This window comes from Schistocerca americana, chromosome 7 (assembly GCF_021461395.2).
Source record: "Schistocerca americana isolate TAMUIC-IGC-003095 chromosome 7, iqSchAmer2.1, whole genome shotgun sequence".
In the NCBI taxonomy this organism is placed as follows: domain Eukaryota; kingdom Metazoa; phylum Arthropoda; class Insecta; order Orthoptera; family Acrididae; genus Schistocerca; species Schistocerca americana.
The window spans coordinates 475,087,105-475,104,273 of record NC_060125.1 but is presented as its reverse complement, the minus strand read 5'-3'; the positions used below and the strand labels follow the sequence as shown (position 1 = coordinate 475,104,273).

The 17,169-nt window shown below is 44.6% G+C and overlaps 1 protein-coding gene and 1 non-coding gene across 2 annotated transcripts in view; one reads left to right on the top strand and one right to left on the bottom strand.

Annotated features, from left to right (window-relative positions):
- Positions 1–17,169, bottom strand: part of LOC124623025 (calpain-D-like) — a 517,886-nt gene that overhangs the window by 117,978 nt on the left and 382,739 nt on the right.
- On the top strand, positions 12,764–12,839 carry Trnas-cga. The gene has a single exon. It is a non-coding gene; the product is annotated as a tRNA-Ser (tRNA).

Below are 17,169 nucleotides of genomic sequence, written 5' to 3'. Positions count from 1 at the left end.
GGCACAATTAGTGGGAGTGACACAGCAAGTCCTTTCAAAACGTCTCAAGGCTATGGGCATGATTCAGAAAGAAGGAACTTAGGTCGCGTGTGAGCTGAAACCAAGAGACGTTGAACGGGGTTTGTGTGTGAACAGTTGCTTCAGAGGCAAAAACGGAAGGGATTTCCATCGCTTTGTAACCGGGGACAAAAAATGGGTTCATAACGGTAATCCTAAACGCAAAAAATCACGGAGATATCCCGACCATGCTTCCACGTCGACGGCCAAACCGAAAATTCACAGCTCCAAGATCATGCTCCGCCTTTGGTGGGACAAGCTCGGCGTCGTGTACTATGAGGTGTTAAAACCAAGTGAAACAATCACAGATGCTTGAAACTTCGTGGAAGGTTAAAACTGTGTGCCGGGCCGAGACTCGAACTCGGGACCTTTGCCAGGAAGTTTCATATCAGCGCACACTCCGCTGCAGAGTGAAAATCTCATTCTGAATCACGGGTGCTTGTTATCGAACGCAATTAATGCGTTTGAGCAGAGCATTAAAAGACAAACGGCCGCAATACAGCGAGAGGCACGATAAAGTGGTTTTGCAGAATGACAACGCTCGACCCCACGTTGCAAGAGAGGTCAAAACGTACTCGTAAACGTTAAAATGGGAAGTCCTACTCCATCCGCCGTATTCTCCAGATATTGCTCCCTCTATCACCTGTTTAGATCAATGGCGCATCGCCTGATTGACCAACATTTCCGATCTCATGAAGAAGCCACAAACTGGATCTATTCGTGGATCGCTTCAAAAGATGAACAATTTTTTCGACGCGGGATTCGTGCACTGCCCGAAAGATGGGAGAGAGTAATGGCCAGCGATGGAAAATACTTTGAATGATACATGTGTAACCAATTTGTTCCATTAAAGCCTCAAATGTTGGGGAACAAACGGCGGAAGCAAAGTTGTACACTTTGTAGTTCACTTTATACATATATGAATGGAAGGTCTACTCAACTTCGACACACTTCTTTGCCTCAGGAGTGCTTGACAATCTTAAACTGTCACTGACTATGAAAGCATCACCTGAGCACTAAGTAACAAACTGTTCTCTTTAAGCACAATGTTCGACAATTACGACAGTCCTGCGTGATGATGTTGACTGCTGTAGCTGAGGTCTCGAACTGGGCACAGCACTTGCACGCTCGACACTATATTGTCCTCAGTATGAGGGCGCTGCTACGCTAAGAGGGAGGCGTGGTCTTCTGCTGCGCCTCCCATTCGTTGCTGCGCACCGCAGCGAGCCCTCGCTAATGTCTGTGGTATCGCTTCGCATTGCCAACTGTGGCAAAGAGACCTCTGGACGATACCACAGAAGTATTAGCAGCAGAGTGGTTCGGTCAGCAGAGCTCAATGACTTTGAAAGTGGCGTATTCATTGGATGTACGTGCGTAACAAATCCATTATAAGCTGTCCAAGTCGACTGTTGTTGTGACTGTGTAGTGGGAACGCGAAGGAACAACCAGAGGTGAACCAAGGCAAGGCAGACATCATGTACTGATGAACAGGAACTGTCGAACACTGCTGAGGGTGGTTGTAAAAAAATCGCATGAAATCAGCGAAAGAAGTCATATGTGAATTGTAAAACGCCACCAGTAGTCCAGCTAGCACAATCATTGAGCGTAGCGTAACATTATGGAGAAGGCCTCGGTAGATTAAGTGAAACTTTCTAGTTTATCTTTACAATCTGTTCACACAATATTTTGACAGAGATCATTTGTATACACCCTATAATTTCTCCAGACATGGATTTTACAACTTATTGAAAAGTATCTTCAATGTAGACTTATAACAAAATTTGCAACTACACAATTATGGAGAAAATATAAATTTTGAAACAGACAAAATGCATATTACGTGTAAACAAACCTCTGATCGTTAACATAATAGAAATAGCCATGTTAATTTCAGTAACAAACAAAAAGATGAAGTGTGCAATATTGTTAAAAAATCATTTAAATTACCTTTTGAATTTTTATGTCTCATCTGAAAACTTTGGAGACAGAGACACTGAAATGCTTCCTAGTTTTTGTCAGTTTTATCCCAAACAGAAAATAACTAAATTTGAAATATGGAAATTTCTTCGTAATTTTGATTTAAAAACCATCATCGATTCACAAAACTGTCAAACCAGAATTAATTATATTATTTTTAAATCCTGATATGAAACATAAAACAGTTGTAAAAAAAAACACAAAACTGCAAAACGCCGGTTTGACAATCAGAGTGCAAAACACGCCGAAGTCAAATTAAGTATACCTTTTTCAACAGAATATAAACATCATATTCCCGTAAATAATTACCAATAGCTGTTGTAAGCATTATTCTCCGCCTATAAGTTCCACATTCTTCAAGCTTTTCTAATAGTATCAACCTGTGTCAAAAGCTTGTAAGCGAAAACCAGAATAACAACTACAGCCTGAACCCGGAGGTTTTACGAGGTCTTTGACGTCTCGAAGTGGACGACGTACTTGGTTGTTAAAAACAAAAAGTCCAAGTGGCTGTGAGCACTATGGGACTTAACATCTGAGGTCATGTCCCCTAGAATTTAGAACTACTTAAACCAAACTAACCTAAGGACATCACACATATCCAGGCCCGAGGCAGGATTCGAACCTGCGACCGTAGCGATCACGCGGTTCCGGACTGAAGCTCCTAAAACCGCTCGGCCACAGCGGCCGGCGAGATGGTAGGAAGTGGATGTGTTTTGAGGGTCACTCTAACAACTGTTGTCATCTACAATATATGTGAATATTATAATAACAGTGAAAGTGTGTCAGAACTTGGAAGTAAACCATCTGCTGGAAAATGACATCATGGCCAAGACTCTTTATTTAAAGACAAACGTCCAACTTCTTATCAGAACCTATTTTTATAAACTTGCACAAGAAGCAGCAGTCTGGGAGACATCAAATGGTTCAAATGGCTCTGAGCACTGTGGGACTTAACATCTGTGGTCATCAGTCCCCTAGAGCTTAGAACTACTTAAACCTAACTAACCTAAGGACATCACACACATCCATGCCCGAGGCAGGATTCGAACCTGCGACTGTAGCAGTCGCGCGGTTCCGGACTGAGCGCCTGAACCGCTAGACCACCGCGGCCGTGGGAGACATCGCCCGGAACTTTAATAACTTCAGAAAGCTAAGCAAAAATTAATTCAGCTACACCTCCTTCACTTTATCCAAATTTAAATACTTTAGGGTAGAAGACAAGTACCCAAAAGATATTAGGACAGGTGGATGAAGTGACGCTAGAGCAGGAAATTAAAAATAAATTGCGTACAGTGGCCGTGCAGTTCCTCATAAGCCACGCATTTCTCCAGACATTGTTAAGCGACACTTCGAGTGGTGTAAAGAGCGACGCCACTGGTCATTAGATGACTGTAAACGAGTGATTTGAAGTGATGAATCATGGAGTGATGATGATGATGATGAGGTTCCATACTCCGAGGCGGATAGGGAACGATGCGAGAGACCCGCGCCGCCGTACTAAGCAAGGTCCTAGCGGAGGTGGTTTGCCATTGCCTTCCTCCGACCGTAATTGGGATGGATGCTGATGATGAAGACAACACAACAACACCCAGTCATCTCGAAGCAGGGAAAATCCCTGACCCCGCCAGTAATCGAACCCGGGACCCCGTGCGCAGGAAGCGAGAACGCTACCGCAAGACCACGAGCTGCAGAAGAATCATGGAGTACCCTGTGTTAATCCGTTGGGTGGGTCTGGATTTGGCGAATGACTGGAGAAAGTTGTCTGCAACGATGTGGAGCGCCAACAGAGAAGTACGGAGGAGGCAGTGTTACTGCAGAAGTTATGGAAACATTTTACAGCATTGTGTATACCGTACAGTAGAGAAACGTTTCGGAGACGAGATTTATCGTAACAGCATGTGAAAGTATCCTGACATAAAGTATCATCTATGAGGTAATGGTTTGTGGTCGTGAACATTCCTAAAATGGACTGACCTGCCCGGGTTTCGCACCGAACCCAACGGAACACCTTGGGACGAATTAGAACGCCGATTGGGCTTCAGACCCCAGCGTCCAGCATCATTACCTTCTTCGGTTTCAGCTCCTGAGGAATAGTGAGCAGCCATTCCTCCACAGACATTCAGACACCTCACTGTCTCCAGTAGTCAGCAGTGCTCAACCCTTCACTAACGACCACTAAAAGGTGTCAGAGTATCATGCCTACTTGATTACGACTCCAAACTATGGAACAATACTCGAGAATTGGTCGCATTAACATCTTGAATGTGTTTTTCTTCGCAGACGCTCCGGATTTTTCTAGAAACCTTCCAATAAATCTTGAGTCTTCCATCCGCCTTCATTATATTGATTCCATGTGTCTGTCTCATTTCATGCAACTTATTAGTATTATGCATACATATTACACGATTTGACGTGCTCAAGATGTTTATAACTGATTTTGTAATCGGTTACTATTACGTCACTGCGAGGTACGTCCATCTGGCCTCTAGCCACGCCTATCCACCCCACAGGTGCGAGGGGCATTTGAAAAGTCCGTGCAAAAATAAAAACCATTTACGTGTTTGGGGTAAACGTTTTTTTATTTTTCGACATAGTCTCCTTTTAGACGTATACTCTTCGTCCAATGCTGTGCTAATTTGTTGATCCCTTCCAAATAATAGAAACTGTCTAAGTCTGCAAAATAGCTATTAGTTGCTGCAATCATCTCCTCGTTTGAATAAAATCTTTCTCCCGCCAGCCCTTTCTTCAAATTGGGGAACAAATAGTAGTCTGACAGAGCCAAGTCTGGAGAATAGCGGGGATGTGAAAGAGTTGGAATCCTATTTCCATTAATTTTGCGACCACAACTGCTGAGGTGTGTGCTGGTGCATTTTCACGAAGGAAAAGGACTTTTTTACGGTCCAATCGCCGGCGTCTTTCTTGCAACTCGGCTTTCAAACGGTCCAATAACGATGAATAATATGAACCTGTAATAGTTTTACCCTTTTCCAGATAGTAGATGAGGATTATCGCTTGAGAATCCCAAAAGACAGTCGCCATAACCTTTCCGGCCGAAGGAATCGTCTTTGCCTTTTTTGGTGCAGCTTCTCCCTTGGCAACCAATTGTACCCATTGTTTAGATTGTTGTTTGGTCTCAGGAGTATAGTAATGTACCTATGTTTCATCCACAGTGACGAAACGACGCTTAAAGTCCCGCAGATTCTTCCTGAACAGCTGCAAACAATCCTTGCAACACTTCACACGATTCTGTTTTTGGTCAAGCGTGAGCAATCGCGATACCCATCTTCAGGATAGCTTTCTCATGTCCAAATGTTTATGCAAAATATACTACTGGCCATTAAAATTGCTACACCACGAAGATAACGTGCTACACACGCGAAATTTAAACGACAGGAAGAAGATGCTGTGATATGCAAATGATTAGCTTTTCAGAGCATTCAACAAGGTTGGCGCCGGTGACGACACCTACAACGTGCTGACATGAGGAAAGATTCCAACCGATTTCTCATACACAAACAGCACTTGACCGGCGTTGCCTGGTGAAACGTTGTTGTGATGCCTCGTGTAAGGAGGAGAAATGCGTACCATCACGTTTCCGACTTTGATAAAGGTCGGATTGTAGCCTATCGCGATTGCGGTTTATCGTATCGCGACATTGCTGCTCGCGTTGGTCGAGATCCAATTACTGTTAGCTGGGTTCAGGAGGGTAATACGGAACGCCGTGCTGGATCCCAACAGCGTCGTATCACTAGCAGTCGAGATGACAGGCATCTTATCCGCATGGCTGTAACGGATCGTGCAGCCAAGTCTCAATCCCTGAGTCAACAGATGGGGACGTTTGCAAGACAACAACCATCTGCACGAACAGTTCGACGACGTTTGGAGCAGCATGGACTATCCATTGCCGGCCGGAGTGGCCGAGCGGTTAAAGGCGCTACAGTCTGGAACCGCACGACCGCTATGGTCGCGGGTTCGAATCCTGCCTCGGGCATGGATGTGTGTGATGTCCTTAGGTTAGTTAGGTTTAAGTAGTTCTAAGTTCTAGGGGACTTATGACCACAGCAGTTGAGTCCCATAGTGCTCAGAGCCATTTGAACCATTTTTTTTTTTTTTTTTTTTTTGACTATCCATTCGGAGACCATGGTTGCGGTTACCCTTGACGCTGCATCACAGACAGGAGCGCCTGCGATGGTGTACTCAACGACGAACCTGGGTGCACGAATGGCAAAACGTCATTTTTTCGGATGAATCCAGGTTCTGTTTACAGCATCGTGATGGTCGCATCCGTGTTTGGCGGCATCGCGGTGAACGCACATTGGAAGCGTGTATTCGTCATCGCCATACTGGCGTATCACCCGGCGTGATGGTATGGGGTACCATTGGTTGCACGTCGCGGTCATCTCTTGTTCGCATTGACGGCACTTTGAACAGTGGACGTTACATTTCAGTCGTGTTACGACCCGTGGCTCTACCCTTCATTCGATCCCTGCGAAACCCTACATTTCATTTCAGTAGGATAATGCACGACTGCATGTTGCAGGTCCTGTACGGGCCTTTCTGGATACATAAAATGTTCGACTGCTGTCCTGGCCAGCACATTCTCCAGATCTGTCACCAATTGAAAACGTCTGGTCAATGGTGGCCTAGCAACCGGCTCGTCATAATACGCCAGTCACTACTCTTGATGAACTGTGGTATCGTGTTGAAGCTGCAGGGGTAACTGTACCGGAACACGCCATGCAAGCTCTGTTTGACTCAGTGCCCAGGCGTATCAAGGCCGTTATTACGGCCAGAGGTGATTGTTTTGGGTACTGATTTCTCAGGATCTATGCATCCAAATTGCGTGAAAATGTAATCACATATCAGCTCTAGTATAATATATTTGTCCAATGAATACCCGTTTATCATCTGCATTTCTTCTTTAATTTTTTCATTTAATTTCTTTTTTTTTTAATTTTTTTTCTTTTTAATTTCTTCTTTAATTTTAATCTCCAGTAGTGTATCATGTACCCGTTCATTTGAGATGCCCACATCACTAGCAACCTCACGCACCTTAACCCTTCTGTCATCCATCAACATATCATGGATTTTATCAATGATTCCTGGGGTCGTAACCTCCACAGGGCGTCCAGAACGTTCAGCTTCACTTGTGCCCATATGGCCACTCCGAAAATTTTGAAACCACTTATGAATTGTTCTAATTGAAGGTGCAGTGTCACCGTAATGTTTATCAAACTTGTCTTTAGTTCCTATCGCCGGCTGCGAGCGTGCAAACCACCCCACCCATATGAATAAGTCTACGTAAGCCAGCCCCACTGTCTACTGTGGTAGCGCAGTACAAGTCTCCTAGGAACAGAAATCTGACACATCCGAGGGAAATTGATCAATAAATGGAATACCACATGATGCCAGTTTGGACAGCTTTTTGTACCATTTACGATTTCGTACAGCCCTTTTTTCACATAAACGCCGTGATGAAACGATGTTTGGCTGTCCTGTACAGTACAGCATGTTCTATTCTCGATATTTGCGTGTGTATTTCAGTACATATAGTTCGTGTTTGACTAGGGCAGCAGTATTTATTCTGTCTGTTTAATATTTCGTAATGTTTCGAACTGCCGCTATGGGTTCTTCTGTCGTTCTGTTTGTTTTTCACTGCCTGCCTGCCTGCCGTTCAGTTTTCGCTTGCTGTTGCTGTTGTTGTTGTTTGTGTGTGTGTGTGTGTGTGTGTGTGTGTGTGTGTGTGTGTGTGGGCGCGCGCGCGCATACAGCCACCACAAAACAGACAACTGGGAACGGAAAACGCATTGCGGCAGTTCGCAACAGTAGAAATAGTAAACACACAGAGAAAATAGTACTACTCATTTTCAGAAAGTTACTTATGTAGACGCGAAGTATTTGTCGGGGAATCCGGATGCATATACCACGAAGACATCCTGGACTGTCTAGTACAACCAAACACAGTTGCATAGCAGCATGTAGGTCAAGAAAGGACACGAAATCTTAAGTGGAACGGAAAGCTGTTGAACAGGTAAAAAGATACCTGTGTATTAAACAGTTGTTTCTAATTTAAAAATTGCCAAAAGCTGTAATGTAAAAACATGTTTATAATTATTTCATAACATACCTAACAGATGCATATAGTAAGAACAAAATATGATTACAGGCCACTAAAGTTGGTTCTACAATGAAAGCAACGAAACCCGTCTGGGTTGTTTGGGAGAAGAGACCAAACAGCGAGGTCATCGGTCTCATCGGATTAGGGAAGGATGGGGAAGGAAGTCGGCCGTGCCCTTTCAAAGGAACCATCCCGGCATTTGCCTGGAGCGATTTATGGAAATTATGGAGGGCCGGACGCGGGATTGAACCGTCGTCCTCCCGAATGCGAGTCCAGTGTGCTTACCACCGCGCCACCTCGCTCGATACCCGTCTAGCAAACAAACAAATAGCCTCTTATTTATTTATTTGATTGTTTAAGCATTTATTTCACTCTTTCTTACCAAATATCCCTTGTGATTCAACATTACAATATGCATGGTACTACTTAACCACTTGGCCTATATTGGAAACAAGCGATGACGTAACAGTAAAACAAGTACGGTGGCGGCTAAGGAAAACGCGTCGTACCGCCAATGCTCTCAGGTCATTTGTGCATATACTATCAACACCGATTACGCGCTCACTCAAGATAAGCGAACCAAATCACCCTCACTCCCAGGTGCAATATAATTGTGGTTGACTGAGTACTAAATAATTACAACAATAATAAAAATAATACATATACTAATGAACACACAGAAATTAAGATACAGGGTGTAACGGTATAGGCTGCCAAAATTATACAGACAGTGCATCGTATGCTATACAAAAATGTCTAATGATATGTCGTATCACTTTCTTTAAGACAGATATTTGTAAGTTTGATAGCAGAAGCATTTGTATTTACATGTCAGCTGACGGCACACGACCTTGCGTGTTTATTACCGACATCGACGCGGCGGTCAGAGAAATGCAACGGACAAACAACAGCAATGTGAACATTGGACGTGCACAATGACACGTTGCGGTGGCTACTTACTACCGACACAAGCAATGTAAACAGTCACTGGGTTGTCAAGAACGTGCAGTTCGTTTTACGTAATCAGTGAATTAAGTACAACCAGACGTTTTCTCTTTTACACTACCATAACGAAGGTCGTGGTAGTAAAGAAAAGCTAGCATCAAATAAAATGTGTTTCTCTTAGTACAAAATCAACCAATTGCCATGTAATTTGTTGTGCAGTAATTACAATCACCTGTTTCCTCTTTTTACAACAGAACCGTAACGAAAATTAGTCAGATTGTTTTTCTTTTCGTAACGAAAATGAAACCAATATTACTTTGTTTCCTGTTACACCAATACTACAGTAAGTGTTCAAAATGCCCACCATTCGATTCGACATAACCTACATTACGGCTACTCCAGTTTCATCGCACTCGTTCAAACGCAAGCACATTTGCCTTTATGGTACTGGCAGCGTCCAAAATCCTCTCCGTAAGTTCGTCCACATTATTTACTTTCTGAGCATAAATAAATTCCTTCGTAAGTAAAAATCCAGTGGATTGAAATCAGGACTGCGTGCTGGCCATCGACGTGGACCAAAACGTCCAATCCAACGTCCTGGAAATCGTCTTTTCAAAAATCTTTACTCTGTGACCAATGTGGGATGGAGCACCATCGTCGGGGAACCACATCTTACGACGCAAGGTTAACGGAATATTTTCTAATAAAGTTGGTAGCAATTTTACCTCTAGAAAGGTTCGCTAATTGTTACCAGTCAACCGTGCAGGTAAAACATATGGGCCAATACTGTAATCATCGATTATACCCTCCCACACATTTACGGAAAAGCGGCGCTGAAAATGTGTTGCTACTGCTTGGCGCGGACTGTGTACATCTCATGTGTGCATGTTATCGAAATTGACTATTGCGTCGCGAGTGAAACATGCTTCTTGTGTACGGAGTATTTTGTTTACAAAATCATGCAGCACACTTTGTACCGCTCTGAGAATTCTCGGCCGGCCGCGGTGGTCTCGCGGTTCTAGGCGCTCAGTCCGGAACCGCCCGACTGCTACGGTCGCAGGTTCGAATCCTGCCTCCGGCATGGATGTGTGTGATGGCTCAAAATGGTTCAAAATGGCTCTGAACACTATGGGACTCAACTGCTGAGGTCATTAGTCCCCTAGAACTTAGACCTAGTTAAACCTAACTAACCTAAGGACATCACAAACATCCATGCCCGAGGCAGGATTCGAACCTGCGACCGTAGCGGTCTTGCGGTTCCAGACTGCAGCGCCTTTAACCGCACGGCCACTTCGGCCGGCGATGTGTGTGATGTCCTTAGGTTAGTTAGGTTTAAGTAGTTCTAAGTTCTAGGGGACTGATGACCACAGATGTTAAGTCCCATAGTGCTCAGAGCCATTTGAACCATTTTGAGAATTCTCGTCGCTGAGGGAAATCTTGTTCTTTCAACGCTTGTACGCGCTGAATGTGGTAAGGCTGCAGACGCCCCTCTTTCAAAGTGCGATGGACGATAGTGTGTGATACACCCACTCGGCGGGCGATGCTTCTAGTTCTCTGAGTGGGATCTTCGTGGATGGGGTCCGGAATTTGTTCCTCAGCTTCCAGAGGAAGTTCTTGGCTTTGTGGGCCTCTGCCTTCCGCGCTTGGTAGTAAAAAGCCTGTATCTCTCAATCTATGCAAATTAAATACGTACTCGTGAGCTGTATTCCGCCATGATTTACGTAATAATAAAACGAAAGCACATCATATCAGAACAGACATTACACTTCGCATACAGAATTAAACGTAAAGATAACTACTGTACTTGGTTAAGAATGAATCGCCAAATAATCGAGTAAAAGTAGAGAATTATGATGGTACAAACCTTTGGTCAACAGCAACAAACGTCTATCGTGCAGGAAATTTTCGTTGTGGAAGGCTTTCTCGATAAATTCGTACAGCTGCTCTCGCAATATCTTTTGCCTCGCCATAAATTGAATGAATATCGCATAGTTCAGTGATAGCAAATCTCCCTTCCATCCTAACGTTTAATGGAGTTGCAATAATGTCTGCATAGGTCACTCGATGACTGCCGACGATTGGCGTATTACAGTGACTCAAACAGGCGGCCGCTGTGGCCTAAATGTTTGTGGCTCACACCGGCGATGTTGACACGCGTAGCAGTACTGCCTACTTTCACAAAAATAGACGTTTAAAATCAATTACTTGTGTTCTACTAACAGGATTCTTTTGGCAGCTTATAGCATTTACACCCTGTATAACATCGTACTGAGCAGTTCCCTCATTCCGTTCTTGTCAAATGAATGTAATGACATCTAACGCAAAAACATGGCACCAATACAGAAGGAACCACTTCTGCATCTACATACATAATACGCAAATACATGGCACCAATACAGAAGGAACCACTTCTGCATATACATACATAATCTGCAAGCCACCGTACAAGTATGATGGAGGGTGCCCTGAACCACTGCTTGTCATTTACCCTCCTGTTCCACTCCAAATAAAGCGAAGGTAAAACGACTGTCTGTACGCCCTAATTGCTCGTTTCTCATCTTCGTGGCCCTTACGCGCGATGTACTGTATGTTGCATTTGTGTGTATGTGAAATCTTATGGGACTTAACTGCTAAGGTCATCAGTCCCTAAGCTTACACACTACTTAAACTAAATGATCCTAAGGAGAAACACACACACACACACACCCATGCCCGAGGGAGGACTCGAACCTCCGCCGGGACCAGCCACACAGTCCATGACTGCAGCGCCCTAGACCACTCGGCTAACCCCGCGCGACTACTGTATGTTGGCGGCAGCAGAATCGTTCGGCTGTTAGCATCAAATACCGGTTTTCTAAATTTTCTCAATAGATCTGGAAAGAACGTCGTCTTCCCTCCAGGGATTCCCATTTGAGTTCTCGAAGCGTCTCCGTAACACTTTAAGTTTTGTTCGAACCTACCGGTAACTAATCTAGCAGCCGTCCTCTGATTTCCTTCGATGTCTCCCTTCAATCCGACCTGGTACGGATTCCAAACACTCAAGGAGTACTCAAGAATAGGTCGCACCAGCTTTCTATATGCGATCCCCTTCACAGGTGAACCACTCTTTCCTAACATTCTTCCAATAAACCGAAGTCGGCCATTTGCCTCCCCTACCATAATTCTCATATGCTCGTTCCACCTCATATCGCTTTGAAACGTTACGCTCAGATATTTAAACGACTTGAGTGTGTCAGGCTGGACACTAGTAATACTGTATCCGAACATTACAGTTTTGTTCTTCTTAGTAATCCGCATTGGCTTACATTTTTCCACATTTAGGGCTAGCTGCCTTTCACCACACCAACTGGAAATTTTATTTACGTCGTCTTGTACCTCCCTGCAGTCACTCAACTTCGACGCCTTACCGTACACCACGGCATCCAGAATGAGATTTTCACTCTGCAGCGGAGTGTACGCTGACATGAAACTTCCTGGAAGATTAAAACTGTGTGCCGGACCGAGACTCCAACTCGGGACCAGGCTGTGGCTAAGCCATGTCTCCGCAATATCCTTTCTTTCAGGAGTGCTAGTCCTGCAAGGTTCGCAGGAGAGCTTCTGTAAAGTTTGGAAGGTAGGAGACGAGGTACAGGTGGAAGTAAAGCTGTGAGGACGGGGCGTGAGTCGTGCTTGGGTAGCTCAGTTGGTAGAGCACTTGCCCGCGAAAGGCAAGCGGTCCCGAGTTCGAGTCTCGGCCCGGCACATAGTTTTAATCTGCCAGGGCGTACCACGGCATCATCAGCAAACAACCGCAGATTTCTACCCACCCTGTCCGCCAAATCATTTATGTATATAGAGAACAACAGTGGTCCTATCACACTTCCCTGGGGCACTCTTGACAATATCCTTGTCTCTGATGAACACTCGCCGCCGAGGACAACAAACGGGGATCTACTATTTAAGAAGTCTTCGAGCCGGTCACATGTCTGTGAATGTATTTCATATGCTCATACCTTCGTTAACAGCCTGCAGTGGGACACCGTGTCACATGCTTTCCGGGAATCTAGAAATATGGAATCTGCCTGTTGCCCTTAATCCATAGATCTCAGTGTATCATGTGAGAAAGGACAAGCTGAGCTTCGTAAGAGCGATGCTTTCTAAGCCCATGCTGATTCGTGGACATAAGTTTCTTAGTCTCAATGAAGTTTATTGTATTCGAACTGAGAATGTAAACAAAAGTTAGGGATATTGGTCTGTAATTTTGCCGGTCTGTTGTTTACGTTTCTTATATACTGGAGCCATTTGCGCTTTTTTCCAGTCTCTTGGGATTCTGTGCTGGGCGAGAGATTCACGATAAATGCAAGCTAGTTAAGGGTTCAATGCCGTAGAGTACGCGTTGTAAATTCGAACTGGGATTCCATCCGGGACTGGTGATTCATTTGTTTTCAAATCTTTAAGTTGCTTCTCTACGCCAGCTATACTTATTTCTATGTCGTGTATACTGGAGTCTGTCCGATGGGAAAATGACGGAAAGTTTGTACGGTTCTCCTGCGTAAACGATTTCTTGAGCGTGAAATTTATAGCTTCGGCTTTCGTTTGGATCTTCAACTGCCACACTAGACTGGTCAACAAGGGACTGAATGGAAGCCTTAGACCCACTTAGCGATTTTACATACGACCAGAATTTTCTCGGGTTCTCTGCCAGATCTTTTGCTAAGGTCTGACTGTCATAGATTGTCCTTTCTCACATGATATACTGAGAACTATGGATGAAGGGCAACAGGCAGATTCCATAGTTCTAGATTCCCGGAAAGTATAGATTTTTTCACAGACGCACGAATCTCTACTAACCCCCGCTTGTCGTCGTTTGTGCGTCCCCTTTTGAACCTAGAATGCAACAGCCTCTGCTTCCTCAGCATCTTAGGAATTCGTTATTAAATCATGGTGTGTCTTTTCCACGATTTACATTCTGCTTAAAATTTGTCCATAATTCCTCTACATCCATCTTACTGGTACTAAGTGATGCCAATCCACTGTCCTCCATCTAGCAGAAACACTCTCCTAGCCTTCTTGACTGATTTATTAACTTTTGTAATCATAGTTGCTATAATGGCATCATGATCGCAAATCTCCGTTTCTATACTGAAACTGTCGATAAGATCCGGCCTATTTGTAGCTACAAGGTCTAAGATACGAGGGCAGTTCAATAAGTAATGCAACACATTTTTTTTCTGAAACAGGGGTTGTTTTATTCAGCATTGAAATACACCAGGTTATTCCCCAATCTTTTAGCTACACAACACTATTTTTCAACGTAATCTCCATTCAATGCTACGGCCTTACGCCACCTTGAAATGAGGGCCTGTATGCCTGCACGGTACCATTCTACTGCTCGATGTCGGAGCCAACGTCGTACTGCATCAATAACTCCTTCATCATCCGCGTAGTGCCTTCCACGGATTGCGTCCTTCATTGGGCCAAACATATGGAAATCCGACGGTGCGAGATCGGGGCTGTAGGGTGCATGAGGAAGAACAGTCCACTGAAGTTTTGTGAGCTCCTCTCGGGTGCGAAGACTTGTGTGAGGTCTTGCGTTGTCATGAAGAAGGAGAAGTTCGTTCTGATTTTTGTGCCTACGAACACGCTGAAGTCGTTTCTTCAATTTCTGAAGAGTAGCACAATACACTTCAGAGTTGATCGTTTGACCATGGGGAAGGACATCGAACAGAATAACCCCTTCAGCGTCCCAGAAGACTGTAACCATGACTTTACCGGCTGAGGGTATGGCTTTAAACTTTTTCTTGGTAGGGGAGTGGGTGTGGCGCCACTCCATTGATTGCCGTTTTGTTTCAGGTTCGAAGTGATGAACCCATGTTTCATCGCCTGTAACAATCTTTGACAAGAAATTGTCACCCTCAGCCACACGACGAGCAAGCAATTACGCACAGATGGTTCTCCTTTGCTCTTTATGGTGTTCGGTTAGACAACGAGGGACCCAGCGGGAACAAACCTTTGAATATCCCAACTGGTGAACAATTGTGACAGCACTACCAACAGAGATGTCAAGTTGAGCACTGAGTTGTTTGATGGTGATCCGTCGATCATCTCGAACGAGTGTGTTCGCACGCTCCGCCATTGCAGGAGTCACAGCTGTGCACGGCCGCCCCGCACGCGGGAGATCAGACAGTCTTGCTTGACCTTGCGGCGATGATGACACACGCTTTGCCCAACGACTCACCGTGCTTTTGTCCACTGCCAGATCACCGTAGACATTCTGCAAGCGCCTATGAATATCTGAGATGCCCTGGTTTTCCGCCAAAAGAAACTCGATCACTGCCCGTTGTTTGCAACGCACATCCGTTACAGACGCCATTTTAACAGCTCCGTACAGCGCTGCCACCTGTCGGAAGTCAATGAAACTATACGAGACGAAGCGGGAATGTTTGAAAATATTCCACAAGAAATTTCCGGTTTTTTCAACCAAAATTGGCCGAGAAAAAAAATGTGTTGCATTACTTATTGAACTGCCCTCGTATTTCGGTTGCGTGTGGACTGCCGAGCTAGCTGCTCAAGACAATTTTCAGAAAACGTGTTCAAAAGTATTTCGCTTGACTGTCTGTCTGTACGCCCCGCAGTGAATCCATAGATATCCCAGTCTATACTCGGCAGGTTAAAGTCGCCTCCAACTAGTACTGCATCATCTGCATATCTAGGCGCTATTGAGCGTAGACTTTCTTTGAATGACTCTAGAACCGCCACAGTGGAATCGGGTGGCCGGTAAAAACATCCAACAATTAATTTAGTTTCACCGACGCCTGTTACACGCAACCAGACGACTTTACTGTCACACTCAACTTCGACGTCAATAGAGAAAGTATTTTTGTCAACTGCAATGAAAACTTCCCCTCCTATGTCCGATATGCGTTCCACGACTCGCTAAGTATCTCAGAGCTTTCCACTTCGGGTTTCAGCCAGCTCTCAGTCCCAAGAACAGTTTGAGCACCAGATTTTTTCTGGAGGAGCAGTAAATTCGGGAATCCTTCGACAGTTTACTGATAAAATTGTGACAGTCGAAGTGTCTTTATTTTGAACGCCGTTCGACTTCCCTTGCTATGAATCGACTGGCGAGTGTTCATCAGAGCACCTCAAACTATCACCTAGCCTAATAAACCCTCACGTGCACCCCAGAAGCACTCTGCTACATGAGTAGCTGCTTCCAAATGTTGAGCAGAAGTTACACTGGTCAAAAGAAGCACGAGAGAAAATGTAATAAGACAGACAGATGAGATGGAAGGAAGAAAATAAGTAGATAGGGATGCGATAACCATGGACAGTGTTGACAAAGGGACAGAGATTCTGGTTTAGTGTAAAGCAGAGAGCAATCGTCTGGGATTAATCAAGACGGAACCTAAGCCGATGGTAATGGGTGCAGCTTTAATCTTTTCTGGAATGCAGTGTGCTTTTGGATAAGACGCAAGTTACAAGTGACCTTGTTCCAGAATCATAAGACTGAGATTGAGAAGGAGATGGAGAAAGATGTAGTGTTATGCATAGGTACAACGAAGATGCTGGAAGTATCCGATCTGGTATTGCAGTTATGGAATAACAGTTATTTGATAGGTGTGGAATGGAAACGACGACATCAGCGACTAAGAAATCGATGAAGGAAACAGCGCAAGTGAAAATCACGTCGCATTACAGGTGGTACCCACCCTAACTGACAATGAACAGGGCGAGGACTCGCATGGTTAAACAATCGAATGTTACACGCATAAGCACAATGAACGGTAATACCGTGTGACAACGCCTCTAGCATTGACAGTGGATAGGGAAAGAGTTCATAAGTTCCTCACAATATACCTTAACCAGCTGAAAATGGAGTACGAAACCTCCCCATCCCAAAAGAAAGAAAGCCGGCCGAAGTGGCCGTGCGGTTAAAGGCACTGCAGTCTGGAACCGCAAGACCGCTACGGTCGCAGGTTCGAATCCTGCCTCGGGCATGGATGTTTGTGATGTCCTTAGGTTAGTTAGGTTTAACTAGTTTTAAGTTCTAGGGGACTAATGACCTCAGCAGTTGAGTCCCATAGTGCTCA